Source organism: Erinaceus europaeus, chromosome 20, assembly GCF_950295315.1.
Source record: "Erinaceus europaeus chromosome 20, mEriEur2.1, whole genome shotgun sequence".
Lineage (NCBI taxonomy): Eukaryota > Metazoa > Chordata > Mammalia > Eulipotyphla > Erinaceidae > Erinaceus > Erinaceus europaeus.
Window position 1 is genome coordinate 20,615,378 of NC_080181.1, and position 17,024 is coordinate 20,632,401.

At 42.4% G+C, this 17,024-nt stretch overlaps 1 long non-coding RNA gene across 1 annotated transcript in view; it reads right to left on the reverse strand.

Moving 5' to 3' along the window:
- LOC132535001 (uncharacterized) overlaps window positions 1-16,758 on the reverse strand; it is a 272,311-nt gene extending 255,553 nt beyond the window's left edge. Inside the window, exon 1 of the long non-coding RNA XR_009546776.1 lies at window positions 16,613-16,758. This is a non-coding gene — a long non-coding RNA (uncharacterized LOC132535001). The remainder of the gene's footprint in view (window positions 1-16,612) is intronic.
- Between the last annotated feature and the right edge of the window lie 266 nt (window positions 16,759-17,024).

The window sequence follows — 17,024 nt, forward strand, 5'->3', positions numbered from 1 at the left end:
AAAGATAAAGGACAGAGGTGTAATTAAAATTGGCATTTGGGGGAGAGAGAGACTCCTAGCCTCCTTTCATTGCTCTGCTTCAAGATACAATTCTAATTAAGTAGATTCCAGACAGGAAATTGGTAGATTCTTCTCTGGGGAAATAGAACAGTTCAAGAGAATAGACCTCCTGTTCTGTTCCAAGATACAGACATTTATGAGTTTCAGAATAGAGCAGCAGAGACCTTTCTGGACCACCCTCACTTTACATACCAGTCAACAAACACCACTCAAAAAACAGCTCTCTTTGAGCTTTACTCTGAAACAAGAAGGGTCAATCAAAGGTATCAAGACCTTTGAGTACATTCAGCAGGATAAGAAAAGAGGAAGGGAAGAAGGGAGAGGTAATGAGAGAGAGAGAGAGAGAGAGAGAGAGAGCTCAAGTCAATCAGAAAAAGTGAAAATGGAGACAATGGAGACGAATAGTTTTTCAATTGTAATAAATAGTCTCAGAAAAAAAGAAGAGATATTCAAGACACAAGGAGAGACAAAAATAGATTGCTATGAAAAGGAACAGTCAAAATAAAAAGATCTTGAAATTAACAAAATATATAATAGCTGACACAAGAAAAAAATCAATAGAAAGGATGGAAGATAAAGTTGAGAACTTGTCCTTAAAAAAAAAAAAGAGAGAGATTTTAAAAACAAAGATTAAGAGTTAGCATCAGTTTAGGAGATTCAACATTGAAATACCCAGAAAGAAATAACAGACAAGCAAAGGGGATACAGCTATTTTTAAATTCCCTCAAATGAGTATTTCCCCAAAGTTACAAGCTACTCCTAGTAAAGATAAAAAAAAAAAAAAAAAAAAAAAAAAAGCACATACATTTTGAAACCGTACAACACCAAGGCCATAGATATGCTCTCAAAAGGCCAAATAGTAAAAACAATAAGGAGGCCAGGCAGTGGTGTATATATCACCATGAGCAAACCCAGGTTCATTCACATGAGCAATGAAAGCAGGGCTGCCGGTGTCTATCTTTCTCTCTCTCTATCTCCCCTTCTTCTCTTAATTGCTCTCTGTGCTGTCAAATAAAATAGAAAAAAAAAAAAAGGACAAAATGGCCACTGGGAGCATTGGCTTTGTAGCGCCAGCACTAAGCCCCCTGCAATAACCCTACTGGCAAGAAAGAAAAGAAGAAAGGGAGAGAGGGAGGAAGGCAGGGAAGGAGGGAAAGAGGGAGAAGAAACAGTCACATAACTAGAATCAGACTCTGAAAGCTAGAAACCAACACAATGTCTTTACATGTCGTAACGGAAATAATTTCAGCCTAGAACCTATACAACATGAACTGGCAATCAAAGGTAGAATAAAAACTAAATTCTAGATGATTACAGAAAGCATGGTTTCAAAAAACTGGCTTTCCACGCATCTTTTCTTAGGCAGTACAGAATATAACCATTCAAAATAATAAATAAACCAAAAATGCATCTGGACACAGAGGGTCCCACACAGGAGTGAGAGGAGGTGGGAAGACCTCAGCTCAACACATTTAGAGAGCAACCAAGTGCCCAGTTAAGTAAGAGCACACAGTACAAAGCACAAGGATCTGTGTTCAAGCTCCCAGCTCCCCACCTGCAAGGGATTCACTTCACAAGCAGTGAAGCAAGTCTTCAGGTGTCTCTCTCCTCTATCTTTCCCTCCCCTCTCAATTTCCGTTTTATCAAAAAAAAAAAAAAAAAACCTTGAAAAACTGGTGACAGGAGCAGGGGATCCATAGTGTAGACATTGAGCCCAAGCAATAGCCCTAGAGGCAAAAAAAAAAAAAATTTTAAAAGAACTAAGTGGAGCAAGAGAAAAAGTTGTGAAGAAACAGAGGCAAGATTATCTGATGCTTCACTACCCTGTATGGATCTGTATGGATATTAGCTTTTTCTTTTTTTGGAATATTTATGTATAATCATGGACATGTAATAGACAAGGAAGAAAACAAAAATGCAATTTCGTATGTTTCAACAAAAGTCATATAATTACATTCATAATGTAATTTTATTTTATGTAAGTTTCTAAAACAAACAAACAAAAAGATATTCCTCTTAATGGCCTGGAAAGTTGTAAGATTTCATCATCCAATTTGTCTGTGAGAAAGCAGTAAAGAAAATAGGACAGAGGCTCAGGGGCAGGGGACTGATGCCAGCAGGATGGTGTAGTGGATCTGAGTTCAAGTTCTGCAGTCAGACTCCCTGGCTTCATATCCCTGTTCCACTCACCAGTTGTCTAGCCTCAAGCAAACAATGTAACCACAGCACTACTCATAGTCTCATTTACACAAGAGTGTCACTATACTGCAACTACAGAGCCCTTGTGACAAGTGAATCAATATATGTAAAAAGTTAAAATAATTCCTGTGTTTGGTGTATTGCACCGAAGTAAAAGACACTGGAAGGAGGGGCTCTCAGGTGCTCAGTCAAGATGATGGAAAAGAATCTACGCTGGGGGTGAGTGTGTTTGGTAGAAAACTGAGAAACTATACTCAAGCACCAACAATCGGATTCACTATAAACCATTTATCCCCCCAAAATAAACAAACAAAAAATAATAATTCCTATTATTATAAAAACATGTGCTAGATTATTACTATCATAATTATTTAGGAAAGAAGATTTAAAACAGGAGTACTTAATTCTGGCTGGGGATATAGCATAATGATTATACAAAAAATCTTTTATACCTGAGGCTCTGAGTTTCCAGGTTCAGTCCCCAGCACCACCGTAAGACTGAGCTGAGCAATACTTTGGGAGAAAAAAAAAATAGTTCTAGTTTATATAAATGAGGATCTATAACTCTGGCCTTTGTATTTCTTATATCCATATTTCTGAAGGCTCATTATTTACTCAAAGAAAAATAAAGACTTGTGTGGAATTTAGCTAAAAGGAAAAAATAAAATATTTCAACCCCAAAAGGAATAAAATAGTATTCTAAAAGTTTAGGTGACAACTTCCACTTTCAGCCAGGATCTAGATGTATCTTTGATTAGCAAAAATAGCTAGAAAACTGGATCAAGTAGATAAACAATGCTACTCAGACTTTGGGAAATAAGAAATGAGGCATCCTTGAGAAAAGAGAAGTGAAGTCAAGTGAACGCTATAGCTGACTGTCCATGATCGTTGCCTGGAGGTAGTCTCCAGGTCACAGGGCAGAGAGGAGCTGTACACCCAGAACCCAACATTCTCTCTGAGTCAAGTTCATGGAGACCAAGGTAGACAGAACTTATATGAAAAGATGAGGAAGAAAGGTAGCTGCACAGAGAGAAGCCACCAGAGATCAACAGACCAGGATTTCTTCTTCTTTTTTTGCCAAATAGTAATCCTCACATTCATGACCTGAGATTCTAGAATGAAATCAGTAAGCCAAACAATTTTTGGAGCTCAAAGGAGTTAGGAATAATTTATACTGTCACCAAGTAGGGAGAGCTCACAGTCCAGGGAGCATCTGAGAGGAATCAACTGTCGATTTTTTTTTAGAGAGTTAATTAGTCCTGGAATAAAGGCTACTCTAAAGTCACCTTAATAAAGTATAAAATCAAACTTTAAAAGAACAGAAATAAACTCAAATAACAGTGTGATGAGTTCAACAAATCCCAAAGGAATACACACAATCCAGTCATCAACATTAAATTCATGAAATAGCTGGCATCCTATCCAAATGTGTCAAGTGTATAGGAAAACAATAAAATATAACTCGTAACCCCCCAAAAAAAGTCTGTTATTAGAAACGGACTCTGAATTACAAGATGGAATTAGACAAGAGTGTCAGAACAACTATTACAAATAGTTTCATATGTGTGAGAACACAGAACAAAACAAGTGCTTCACAGCTTATGTATCTCCCCTCCCTGCATGTGGGGGGTGGGGCTTGAACTCAGGTCCTTGAACACAGTAATGTGTGCACTTAAGCAAGTGCACCACTGCCCAGCCCCCAATATCACCAATTATTAAAGAAGAGCATATCAAAATCACAGCAAGATGCCACTATATACATTAGGAAAATGCCTACTGCACAAAATAATGGACAATAAGTGTTAGCAAGGAAGTGAAAAGTTGCAGTACCTATGTATTGCTAGTGAATATGCAGAAAGGCGCAACTACTGTGCAAAGCAGCATGACAAAGAGCAGGGAGGTGGATGACCCTCAGCAGCACACACTTCACCATGCACAAGGACCAGGGCTCCAATCTCCAACCACCACAAGGGAGCACCTGCAGGAGGGGAGCTTCATAATCAGTGGAGCAGCACTGTGCTGTCTCCTTCTCTGTCTCTCTTGTTTATGAGAAAAAAATAAGTGTGACAATCCCTCTCCCCATATGAAAAACAGAGCCACTGGAGCTGAGTGCTAATGCACCTGGTAGAGTGCATGTATTACCATGTTCAAGGACCTCGGTTCAAGTCCTGGTTCCCACCTGTAGCAGGAAAACTTCACAAGCAGTGAAGCAGTACTCTTGTTCAATCTCACTCTCTCCCTAGCTATATATTTTAAGGTTGATTTTTTTCTATTTCTTAATATTGATTTATTTATTTTTGGATAGAGACAGATAAATTGAGAAGGGAAGGAGAGATAGAGAGGAAGACAGACACCTGCAGCCCTGCTTCACTACTTGTGAAGCTTCCCCTCTGCAGGTGGGGACCAGGGGCTTGAACCTGGGTCCTTGAGCACTGTAATGTATTTGCTTAACCAGGTGTGCCACCACCTGGTCCTCTTTACTTTTTTTTAAACCCACCAGGATTATCGCTAGAACTCAGTGCATATATAATGAATCCATCACCACCAATGGCCTTTTTTTTAATCGATAAAATGAGAAGGAAGGGGAGAGAAAAAGAGGGAGAAGGAGGAAGAGTAACACTTATAGCACTATTTCACCACTCTTGCAGCTTTCTCACCTGTAGGTGGGGACTAGGGGCTTGAACTTGGATCCCTGCAACTGGTAACATGTGTACCACCTCTCAATTAATCAATCAATCAAAATGAAAGAAAAAGAGACACAGAGCCAAAGGAGAGTTCTAGGTTTGGTCTGGAGCTTATGCATTTGTCTAGAGAATGTCTGCTGTTAGTTTTTGGTTTTCTTTGCCTAATTGCTTTTTACAAGAGAGCAGAGATTTAGATATAGTTAAAGGATGATGAATAACCAGTGGAAAAGAGCAGGCTAAAGATGTAAGAAACACGTGGAATATAGGACAGATTATGAGAGCACCAGTAAGAAAGAACTTAGAAAAAAATAAATAAGCTCTTAATAAGATTTATTTATTTAAGATGTATAGGACACTCTTATTCTCGAGTTAGACTCTCAGCAAAGATGTTTTTCCTGGGGAGGAAAGTTGAGGCAATGCCCAAGTGACCATGAACAGTATCTCTGTCTGCAGGTTTCCAGCACCACAAAAAGCCCATTTATTTCCAAGAACTCCTGGCTCTGACTTAAAATCTCTTTATCTTGGCAATTCCAATCATGAGAACTGAGAACCACCAGGAGCAATTTTTCTCTCCACAGACCAATACTCTGGCCTTCAGAAGTAGCCATGTTTCTACCTCAGGGGTTAGTACATTTGTAATTCTGAAATCTGGCACTAATCAATTGGCTCATGTCAGCACAATTTATTTGTTTCACTTGGTAATCATTGTGGACTTGTGGTCTTTCACACGCGTAATTTGGTATAATGTATCATGGCTGCTATTTACTTTTTTGACACTCACATTATTACAGCTTAGTCCATCTCAAGTTATGCCCTTAACATAGAGTTGTCTATCCAACCAGGAAACTCGCTGTGGAAATGACAGCAGAGACCCAAATGTGCCTACCGGAGAAGTATAGTTGTGTCATGGGAGCATATGGTTTGATGACAGAGAAAAGAAAGAGAAAAGCAGAGAGGGTAACGAGATGGCTGATCTGGGAGGGTGCCTGCTTTACCAGGTTCAAGCCCAGTCTGCATTGCACTGAGAAAAGTTTTACTGCTATGATATCTTTTCTCTCTCCTACTGGCAGCCCAGAATGGTGAAACCCCAGCAAAGACAAAAATGTGTGTGTGGGTAGGGGGAGGGGGGCAGAGGACAGACAGAGGTAGCACGCCAGACTTGCATGCCTGAGGCCCCATGCTCAATCCTCGACACCACTATATGCCACAGCTAAGCAGTGCTGTAGGCTTTATCTCTCCGTCTCATTAAGATAATAAATAAGTAAATAATTTTAAAGTGAGAATTTTTCAGGTAGAAAGAGCAAGAAAAGAGAGACAGAGAGGAAGGGAGAGAAACCACAGTACTGAGTCTCCTTTGGTGCAACTGAGGCTGGTGTTGAAACCTGGTCACACATATAGCAAGCATCACTCTCTCCAAGGGAGCTAGCTGTCTTTCAGCCCTCTTCCTGGTTTTCTCAGTCATGCTCATTCCAGAATGAATGGCTTTTCCTAGACCAAATTAAATTTAGCTGAACTATGTTCAAGACCATTTTTATTTGGAATTTTTTAAAGTATTCTGGTACTTTAAAATCACCTTTCTGAAGTATAAAATTATTTCTGATGCTCTACCCCCTGAAAGCCATTTAAAAGAAGAACTCATTTAGTTTGTCCCAAGTAGTGAAAACCAAGGTCATCTCTTCCAAAAGACTTTTCTGAAAAAGGAGAAGGAAAAAAATGACTTATGTTAAAGTAATAATGTATCACTAGCACTTTAATTTTCTCTTTGAAGTCAGCCTCCCTATCGTAACTAAAGCATTCTCAGGGTCCCATTTTCTCCATCATTTTAACTAGCACTTCTTCTAAAATCTAACCAATAGCTCACCGGGATAGCACACTTGCTCTATCTTGCACATGACCCAGGTTCAAGCCTCACTATACTGAAGGAAACTTAGAGTGAGAGAGAAAGACACCACAGCCCCTATCTGAAAAAAGCTGACCCAGAGCAGTGATGCCCTGATCATAACAGCAACAAAAAACACAAGTCCTATGTTCTACTTCATCCCAAAGCAACCTTTTCAGGTACTCCTGCTCACCAGGAGGAAAACACATGGTCTGGTTAAAGTAACAATATATTTAGCCAAGGGAATAGGGTCTTATCAGAAGAGTACCCACACAGCATCTCCATTTGAGCCTTTGCTGCAAATCTCAGCATGACACGTGGCTTCCTTTCCCCTCTAGAGCCCTTAATGGGCAGTGACATTATACACACAGTTAGGGTCTTATCAGATCTGAGCAGCTTACTTCTTAGATGCTCTTAGCCACTATCTTGTTGTGCTTGTTATTATGTTCCAAATCCACTCTTATACTCTACTGTGTAAATGGAGCTGGCGCCCTGCAAACTACATCTGTTTTGCCAGCAGGTGCCCTGTTAGGCCCTTATCAGTAGAGGGTGCTAGAGGGACTGTGGAAAATTAGAAGGTAGACATGCTCAGCTCTGTTTACCTCCTTCAAGTGTCACTCACCCCCATGGCTGCTTATGGCAGAAGTTAGTTTCCTTTTTCAGCTTTTTCCTAAACTCCCAGAAACACTCAGAGGTACGAGCAGAGCCCCCACCTCCAATGTTTGAGTCCCAAGAATGTGGGCTCTTCCTCGGAGCTTCTGGTCCTGAAAGCCCAACCTCCTCCGTCTGTTTTCTAGTCCTAGGCTGGGAGTTACATCACTGACTACTCACCACATTACCTCTGTGCTGTCTAGACTCTCTAATATCTGCTTAATCAATTCCCTACACGCAATTCTCCCTATAAAAACAACCAGTGTGTTACCTAGTAGACTCTACATGGCACACAAGTACATCCTTCTGTTGATTTTTAAACTTGCCACTTTCAAGAATTGTGCCATTTACCATCCTAGAGACTGCCACTGGAAATCCATAGTGAAGGAGAAGAGAAATTGTTTCCAACTATCCCAGGCCAGGGATGCTAGAGCTTAATCAAGTGGTAGTGAAATGACTAATCACACAGTTAAGGAAATCCTACCAAGTGGAAAATGTCCAACTGTTAAAGAATTTAGAAACCCTAGACAACCACAAAAAAAAAACCTAAATCTGTACATGTCCTTGGAGACAACTTCTTTGCCATCTTGCAAATTTTCTCCACCCTCCCTGCAGCACTTGCCAATCTCAGAAAGAGGTATTCGAATTTGTGATGGCTGGAGTTACGGCCACCCAGCGGGTGCGTGCCTTCTGACAGAAATGAGATGAAATGCAGCATTTCTTAAAAAGCCAATTATTTCCAACCTGTTCCATTAGAGCCAAGCATGCTAAAGGAGCATGTAACATATTGACTTGTGTGCCCTGTGGCATCTGGGGCAATAAATGTCCTGCTTATCATAACACTCATCTCCATAGCTCTTAACAAATCAGGACCCTCCTCTGGAGAACACATAGCGCCCATTCATAACTCAGGATGGCAAGGAGACAGGCTGCCGGGTGTTGGGAGCTGGGCTCCCCGGCCCTCTGCACTTCTGCACGCACCACTGGGCCTGCTGTGCCCACCCATCTGACCATGAGTCAGAAAGCCACTCCACCTGTGTCTGAACAGATGGCAGACAGTACACCATGCCAACAGTGCCATTCTCCATGGGAAGGAAATCAGGCTGCCACAGGGGATAGCTCTGGGCAGGGAGATCATGAGTGGAGCCCAGGTGAAGCCCAATGGAAAACCACAGCTTTGGAGTCAGACCAACCTGCATTTTTCACTTGTTATTAGACTGTGGACATCTTATTATCTTGTCTGAGCCTCAGTTTGAGTTCCTAGAAAAAACAGAGATGACAGGAGACCAGGCAGTGGTACACCCGGTTGAGTGCAAGGATCCAAGTTCAAGCCCCTGGTCCCCACCTGCAGGGGACATTCTTTACAGGTGTCTTTCTTTCTCATCTTCCCCTGCCCTCCCAGTTTATCTCTGCCCAGTAAATAAATCAATTAAGTACATATTTTTAAAGACACAGCTGGCAATGTCTGTTATATGGTTGTGATGATTAAATAATGTAATGTACACAGAGCTGCTTACACAGCACCTAGTACAATCTAAGGACCTGAGAAATAGGATTATGCTTTCTTTTTCATAAATATTATCAATCTAGCAGATTTCAGACTGCTGAGGATTGTGCTTTTAGCACATCATTTCACCACCTCAGCTGTAGGTATAATGAGAAGCAAAAGGCAGAAAAATTAATTTCTTGAGTTACTGAAAATGACCACTAGCCATGTCCCCTCTAGAAGTTACATGCTCTCATTTCTTTCTCTCTGTGTTTCTGATCTACCTTCCCATTACTTCCTGAACAGCTCCTAGGAAGCAGGTGAGAATGAGCTTCCGATGCTTTCCCTGTAAAACACTCTATTCCAGTCAAGTTTTCCCTACTACCTGCTACCTATTGGCTGATTCCTACTGGTTCTGTTCCTACCAATCAGCCATGAGCAGAGGCTCTGCTTCCCCTGGACCCAGGAGAGAAAACTTCAGACACCCAGCAGAGGTGCTTGTGAAGCTCTCCACTTGCCCCCTGAACTTGTACACAGGTGTGGCATTTGGGATTTGCCTGGAAAGTCACATGATTACTTAGGAAGAGTGTCGTCTGATTGTCCCTTTCTCTGCAAGGGCAATCTCTCTTAATAACATCGCCCAACTGAATGTCTCCTAATTCTGTCGGAATGCATTTTAATTATCACTGCTTCTTATGTTGGTGAGCTGTCGCTGGAGTTTTTGATTTGTGATAGAAAACAGGGAAGCCATAAAGTATTTCAGTGACAGCTCCCTGATTAGGCAGCATTGCAGCAAAACAAGTTGTCACAATAAAACTGATTAATCAAGTTGTCAGAGTAAAACAAATTAATGCCACAAAAACCTTTGCTAGAAATTACCTCCATATCATGGGGTATTTGACTGATGGATTCCTTCAATTAGCAAAAACTTCTGTCTCATCTGTACATCAAGACTGCACTCAGCATCTGAGTTGGGCCAGCTGTCCTGCAGCCAAAGAGTGAGAAGTTGGAGACAAATTTGGAGAAAATAGTCACTGACTTGATTTTCAGAGACACTTTGTTCTTGCCTACTTGGAGGACAATCAGTCTAATCTACAGCTATAAAACAAATGCCACTGCCTACAGTCCTACCAGTGGGTCTACATTTAAATTTATTCAGACGTTTAATCAACGGAGGGGCAGGAAAACAAACAAAGAGATGTTTAGGGGCTGGGCATGTTTAGGGCTCACCGACTTGAGCATATAAATTATCATGCACAAGGACCTGGGTTCAAGTCCCCCAGCCCCCACCTGCATTGGGAAAGCTTCATGGGCCATGAAGCAGTGCTATAAATGTCTCTGTCTCCTTCTCCCCTCTCAATTTCTCTCTCTATCCAAAACAAACACATAAGTATAAAAATCAAGTTTTAAAGAAGATGTTTAATCATAGTCCTGCCGCTGGGTGGCATGTTGCAGCTGTGCTGGTACATTCTTTTGTCTCATGGGAAGACTCTGCCCAGTGTGTAGACGTGAATCTCTGGACCTGTCCACCACCACTCAAAGTAACCCATATGGTAGTATTTGGTTACACAGAGCCTTGCTGCCTCATAGAATTCTTTTCTGAAAGAAAATTATAATCTGAGGGCCAGGGAGACAGCTTAACATTAAATCACAGAACTTGCATGACTGAGGTCTCAGGCTCAATGCCCAGGACTTCCATATGCCATAACTGAGTAATGCGTTAAGTGTCTGCCTGTCTGTCTCTGTCTCTCTGTCTCTCTCTCTCTCTCTCTCTCTCTGTGTGTGTGTGTGTGTGTGTGTGTGTGTGTGTGTGTGTGTGTTCATAAAAATAGATAAATGGTAGGGGGTCGGGCAGTGGCGCAGTGGGTTAAGCGGCGCATGTGGCGCAAGGCGCAGGGACCAGCGTAAGGATCCCGGTTCGAACCCTGGCTCCCCACCTGCAGGGGAGTCGCTTCACAGGCGGTGAAGCAGGTCTGCAGGTGTCTGTCTTTCTCTCCCCTTCTCTGTCTTCCCCTCCTCTCTCCATTTCTCTCTGTCCTATCCAACAACGAATTGCGTCAACAAGGGCAATAATAATGACCACAATGAAGCTACAACAAGGGCAACAAAAGGGGGAAAAAATGGCCTCCAGGAGCGGTGGATTCATGGTGCAGGCACCGAGCCCAGCAATAACCCTGGAGGAGGAAAAAAAAAATTGATAAATGGCAACCTGGGAGGTTGCACACTAGATAAAGTGTTAGACTCTCAAGTATGAGGTCCCAAGTTCGATAATAAGCATTGCACATGCCAGAGTGATGCTCCAATTTCCTCTCCCTCTTTTTCATAAATAAATTAGTTTTAAATAAACATTGATAAAAATAAAATTAAATGATGAGCTAGGACAATCACAATCCATCACTCAAGAGTTTAAGCCAGAAAGACTGAAAGGGCCAGGTAGCTCTGGGAGCTAACTAGGGAAAAACATCTAAAGGCAATGGAGAGTCGGTAAGGATCTTAGCAAGTACCAGTTGTAAATTGGCAAGTGTTTCAAGGTAGATAAAAGATATAGGTCAGGGAGAAGTTCCAAAGAAAGTAGTCCATGAGGGAATTGAGACTCAATACCAATCACTGCAGCAACCTCCATTCCAGAATAATTTCAAGGTCTAATTCCAAAATGTAGTCTCAGAATAAAATCAGTTTTTTAGACCCAGGTGGTGGCACACCCAGTAAAGCACATAGTAGGGAAACTTGACTGGAATAGAGTGTTTTACATGCTCAAGGGCCCAGGTTCAAATTCCCAATCCCTATCTGCAGGTCTAGCTCTCTCTCTCTCTCTCTCTCTCTCTCTCTCTCTCTCTCTCTCTCTCTCTCTCTCTCTCTCTCTCACTCTGTTTCTCCCTCTCTGACTCTCAACCTCTATCAAAAAAGAAAAGAGAAATAGCCACTGTTTGGAGTAGTGCCAGCAACTGGGCCCCAGCAATAACCCCCGTGGCATATATATTTTCTTTGATAAACCTAGAAGGGGTCTACTTGCAAACACTGCAACAAGTAGGGAGTGAGAATGATCTGTCGGGGGAATAGAGCAGGAAAGGGGAGAGAGAGGGGCATTTATCAGAACAGATTCCACCTGAATGCCATACCAGGATGTTGTGCTTGTATAGTGTGTGTGTGTGTGTGTGTGTGTGTGTGTGTGTGTGTGTGTGTGTGTGTGTGTGTGTGTGTGTGAACGGCAGTCCATCTACAGGATCACAACAATGCCAGGCCTTGCTAATGGCCTCAGTGGTGCACCAGGTTGAAAGCACATATTATAATGTGCAATGACCCAAGTTCAACCCACCCCGAACACCCAGTCCCTATTTGCAGGGGGAAGCTTCAGGAATGAGGTAGGTCTGCAAGTATCTCCCCCTTCCCTCTCCACTTCTGTCTCTATACAATAATAAATTATTTTTTAAGTTTAAGTTTCTTTAAACTAATTAATTAAAATAAAAGCATCCTGCTGACAGACAGGCAGGTCTGAACTGTGTGGGTTTCTGTTCTAGAGGGTCATCCATATCTCTGCCCAAGTCAACATTACTGTTTCTGTAACATGACAGATACTTCATTTTCATGAGCTCACTTATAAACTATCATCCAAAATAGTCTTCTCAGTAGAGGCAGTAGAAAAAAAAAACTATTTTATGTAGAATGGGAGAGAGGGTTTTGGTTATCTCTATAGCTTTTTGGCATTTTCAAGTCCTAAGACAGTGTTCTGCTAGTTATGATTTACCCCTGTTCTCTTGCTACCACCTGGTTACTTTCTTTCATTTTTTTATTAATTTAGTTGGTCTTTTTATCAAATATTTATATTCACATACTTTAAAGAATAATTAGAGCTCTGTGACTGATTATTAAGAGCAGAGCATGCCCCACCACTTGGATCCCACTTCCCACTCCCTGAAGGCTATTGCTTTCAGGTTTTCTGTTTGTTTGTTTTGCCTCCAGTCACTGGGGCTCAATGCCAGCAGTGCGAATTTACTGCTCATGGTGGCCATCCCCCCCCTATTTGATAAAACAGAGGGGTAGAGGAAATAGAGAGGGAGAAAGAGAGATACCTGCAGACCCACTTCACCATTTGTGAAGCATCCTGGCTGCAGGTGGGAACTGGGAACTCAAACCCAGATCCTTGCACATAGTACTATGTGCACTTAACTGGGTACACCATCACCTGGCCCCCTCACTTTCAGTTTTTTGTTTATTTGTTTGTTTGTTTTGCCTCCAGGGTTACTGCTGGGGCTTGGTGCCTGCACTATGAATCCACTGCTCCTGGTGGCCATTTTCCCCATTTTGTTGCCCTTGTTATTGTTGCCATTGCTGTTGTTGTTGTTGGATAGAACAGATAAAAATCAAGAGAGGAGGGGAAGACAGAGAGGGGGTAAAAAAACACTTGCAGACCTGCGTCACCGTCTATGAAGTGACCCCCCCCCCCCTTCAGGTAGGGAGCTAGCGGCATGGGATCCTTACTCTGGTCCTTGCACTTTGCACCACGTGCGGTTAACCCACTGTGCTACCACCTGGCCTCCCACTTTCAGCTTTTTTACCTGATCTTCCTTTGAATTTCTTTTTTCATAAGACTTATATATTTTCTCATTTTATGAGAGAGTGACTGCTTCAGCATGTGTGGTGCTAGGGATCAAACCCTGGGCCTCAAACAGGCAAGCCTTGAGCACACATGGCGTGAAGTGCAAGGACCAGCATAAGGATCCTGATTCAAGTCCCCAGCTTCCCATCTGCAAAGGTGGCTCTTCACAAGCAGTGAAGCAGGACTGCAGGTGTCTATCTTTCTCTCCCCCTCTGTCTTCTCCTCTCTCAATTTCTCTCTGTCCTATCCAATAGCAATAACAAAAATAGGAACAACAGCAACAAAAATGGGAAAAATAGTCTCTGAGAGCAGTAGATTTGTAGTGCAGGCACTACAATCCCAGCAATAACACTGGAGGCAAAATATATATATATATATGCAATCCCTACACTCTGCCCACAGAACAACCTCCCCAGCTACTTGATTTTATCACTGAACAGTATGCTTGTAATACGACTATTAAAGGAAGTTCTTAGACCCTACTGACCATCTGGAAGATGGAGATTTAACTCCCCTCCCTCCTGTAGCTCCCCCATGTACACTGTCCCCTTCTCCCTGTCCCCATCCTCCTCCTGGAGTCAGAAGGTCACTGTGACCAGGTCACTGTTCCATTTCTATATCACTATTACTGCTGAAATACTCTTCACAGTCAAGACCTCTATAGACCACTACTGCTTTTCCATTCCTGCACAGTATTTTGCCTTCACTGATTTAATAATGGTCTCATTAATTTTCTACGTACTTATCATTAACTCGCTCTCCAACTCTCCCCAAGATGTACAAACTTGCCCTCAATAATACATTTAAATGCACTGGGTGTTCTATCAATGTCAATCTCTAGGAGTCATCTGGCCTGCTCCAATCTAATGCATGTTTCTTCCGAGATCAGACAAGATCGGGCATGTTCAGGGTGGTATGGCCATAGACTAACGTATGTTTCTTAAGGGCTGCTGCACAACTGCCAACTTGGGCCCTCCCTTTCACCAATACCCTGGGCATGTCTTCCACCTCTGTCTGCTGTTGGAGACCATTTCTTAGTTCCCATTGTCTTTTGTTTTCTTTCACCTGCTTCCTCATCTTAGTAAGAGCAAGCTTTAAAAGCTTCATATTAAAGGGTATGCATACAAAGCAATTTTTTCAAGATTAAAAGTGCCTTTATCCCATCCTCCTACTTGATTGTTCAAGCGTGGATCTGGAGTTAGAAGTTCTCTCTCCCCACCCCCTAAATTTTAAAAAGTATTGCTCCATTGTCTTTCAGTTTTAAGTGTGGCTATGTATGATGTTCTGAAATTTATAATGATGTACCTTGCTATCATTCTATTTTCATCTACTGTGCTGATTCTGCAAATCTATGTCATTATTTTTCCCCATCTGATTTATTTCTTCTGGAGTTCCCATTACTCTGATGTTGGGTCTCCTGAAGGTCATTTGCTTTGCTTTGCTCTTTCTAGCTCTGTCATCTTGCTCTGCTCCAGAGATATTTACTCAGTTTCATCATCACTCACTCATCTATTTGCTCCTCACATTTGAGTGTCTAGTATGTAAAAAGCAAGGGGCAAAATACTGAGAATTCTGTACTGATCATACAGTCTGTACATAAAAACACTTCTAATAAGTTTTTGGTTTCTGCCATCAAATTTTAAATCCCTAAAAGCTATCTGTATTCTGAGTATTACTTCTCTTAGTCTCTTACCTGAAATTTGGTCATACTATCTTATCTCAGTTATTTCTTTCTTTATAGATTTTTGAAGTTTTCCTATTCCCACACATATTTATTTCCTCAGCATTGCTTTTGTTTATGTCTTTCATGTTAGACACTTTTTCTCAAATATTTGCATGTATGCTTATATTTAAAAGTGTCATGTTTCAATATCACTAATCAGGGAAATATTTACATCAATGACCTCCCAGAAACTTCTTCAAGGAAGTTCAAAGACCAGCTCTTCACAGTCTGGGAGTATGCATCTACCTGTCAACACCCATGTTCAGCGGGGAAGCAATTACAGAAGCCAGACCTTCCACCTTCTGCATCCCACAATGACCCTGGGTCCATCCTCCTAGAGGGTTAAAGAATAGGGAAGCTATCAGGGGAGGGGATGGGATATGGAGGTCTGGTGGTGGGAATTGTGTGAAGCTGTACCCCTCTTATCCTATGGTCTTTTCAATATTTCCTTTTTATAAATAAAAAATTAAAATAAAAAAAAGACCAGCTCTTCTCCATCTCCTCGGTCTCCTCTCCAGCTGACTCCAATCTCAGCAAAACTCCTTAGCTTAATTGCCACCAATTTGCAGCCTCCTGTTGAAGTGTCTAGAAACCTCTCCTGGTGCAGGATCCAAAGAGAGTGGGAAGGGGAGGGCAAAGGCTAGGAGGACAACCCCACCCATACACAGCCTAGAACCCACTCTGGCCCACACTGGGGTGCTCACCCCTCCCTCCTTTGCCCCCGCCCCACCCAGGGATTTTGATGCTTGTGTAAACCTTAGAAAGCCAATGCAGGATGATCTCACTAATAGAAGTTGAAAAACAAGATCAGAAGGGAAAAACACAAAGCAGAACTTGGACTGGAGTTGGTATATTGCACCAAAGTAAAAGACTCTGGGGTGAGGGGTGGGGGAGGATTCAGGTCCTGGAACATGATGGCAGAGGGCCTAGGATGACTTGTTATGTGGAACTGAGAAATGTTATATATGTACAAACTACTGTATTTTACTGTCGACTGTAAACTATTAATTCCTCAATTAAAAAAAAAAATTTTTTTAAGTCAATGCAACAAAATGCAGGTGGTGGTTAAGACCTAGGGGCTGGTGTCCGACCAAGCTTTGAATGGCAGCTCTGCCTCTTGGGACCTTTTGTGTCTTAGCAGGTGCTGAGACTGAGTTGCAGTTTCCTGCTCTGTCCAATGCGGACAGAAGCCCCTGACACCGGACGGTTGTCACAGAGGTGACAGCTCAGAGAATGCACTCAACAGGGTATCTACAGCGTGCAGGACATCAACCCAAACCCTCCCAGTCCAGCCCAGCCCAGCCCCTACGAAATGACTGAACTGTACACTTACCACCCAGGAAGAAGTGATGCAACTCCAGGTCTCTCTCTCGGCCACACAGGGAGAAACCCAGATTTTCATCTCCAACGCCTATAACACCGTGGTTGCTCCCCCAATGTTTGGCCAGTGAACAAGAGTTATTTCACACCCGCTCTCAACGCTGGCCACCGAGTGCTGGGACCTCTCTCCACTCCAGATACTTCTCAGACACCAGCCGCGGCTGCCACAGTGAACTCAATTCGGTCACCACTCCAGCACCGCCTACAACGTTGTGGTCCCCAAAGTCATACTTCCTAGCGATCCAGCAGGTGCCGTGACATCATAGCATCATATTCATGCCGGCGTCAGCGTCGTGACGCTTTTATGCAGGCGGCAACCACGTGCTGCTCTCCTCTCGCGATAGGATCGCTTTCGCGGACTTGAT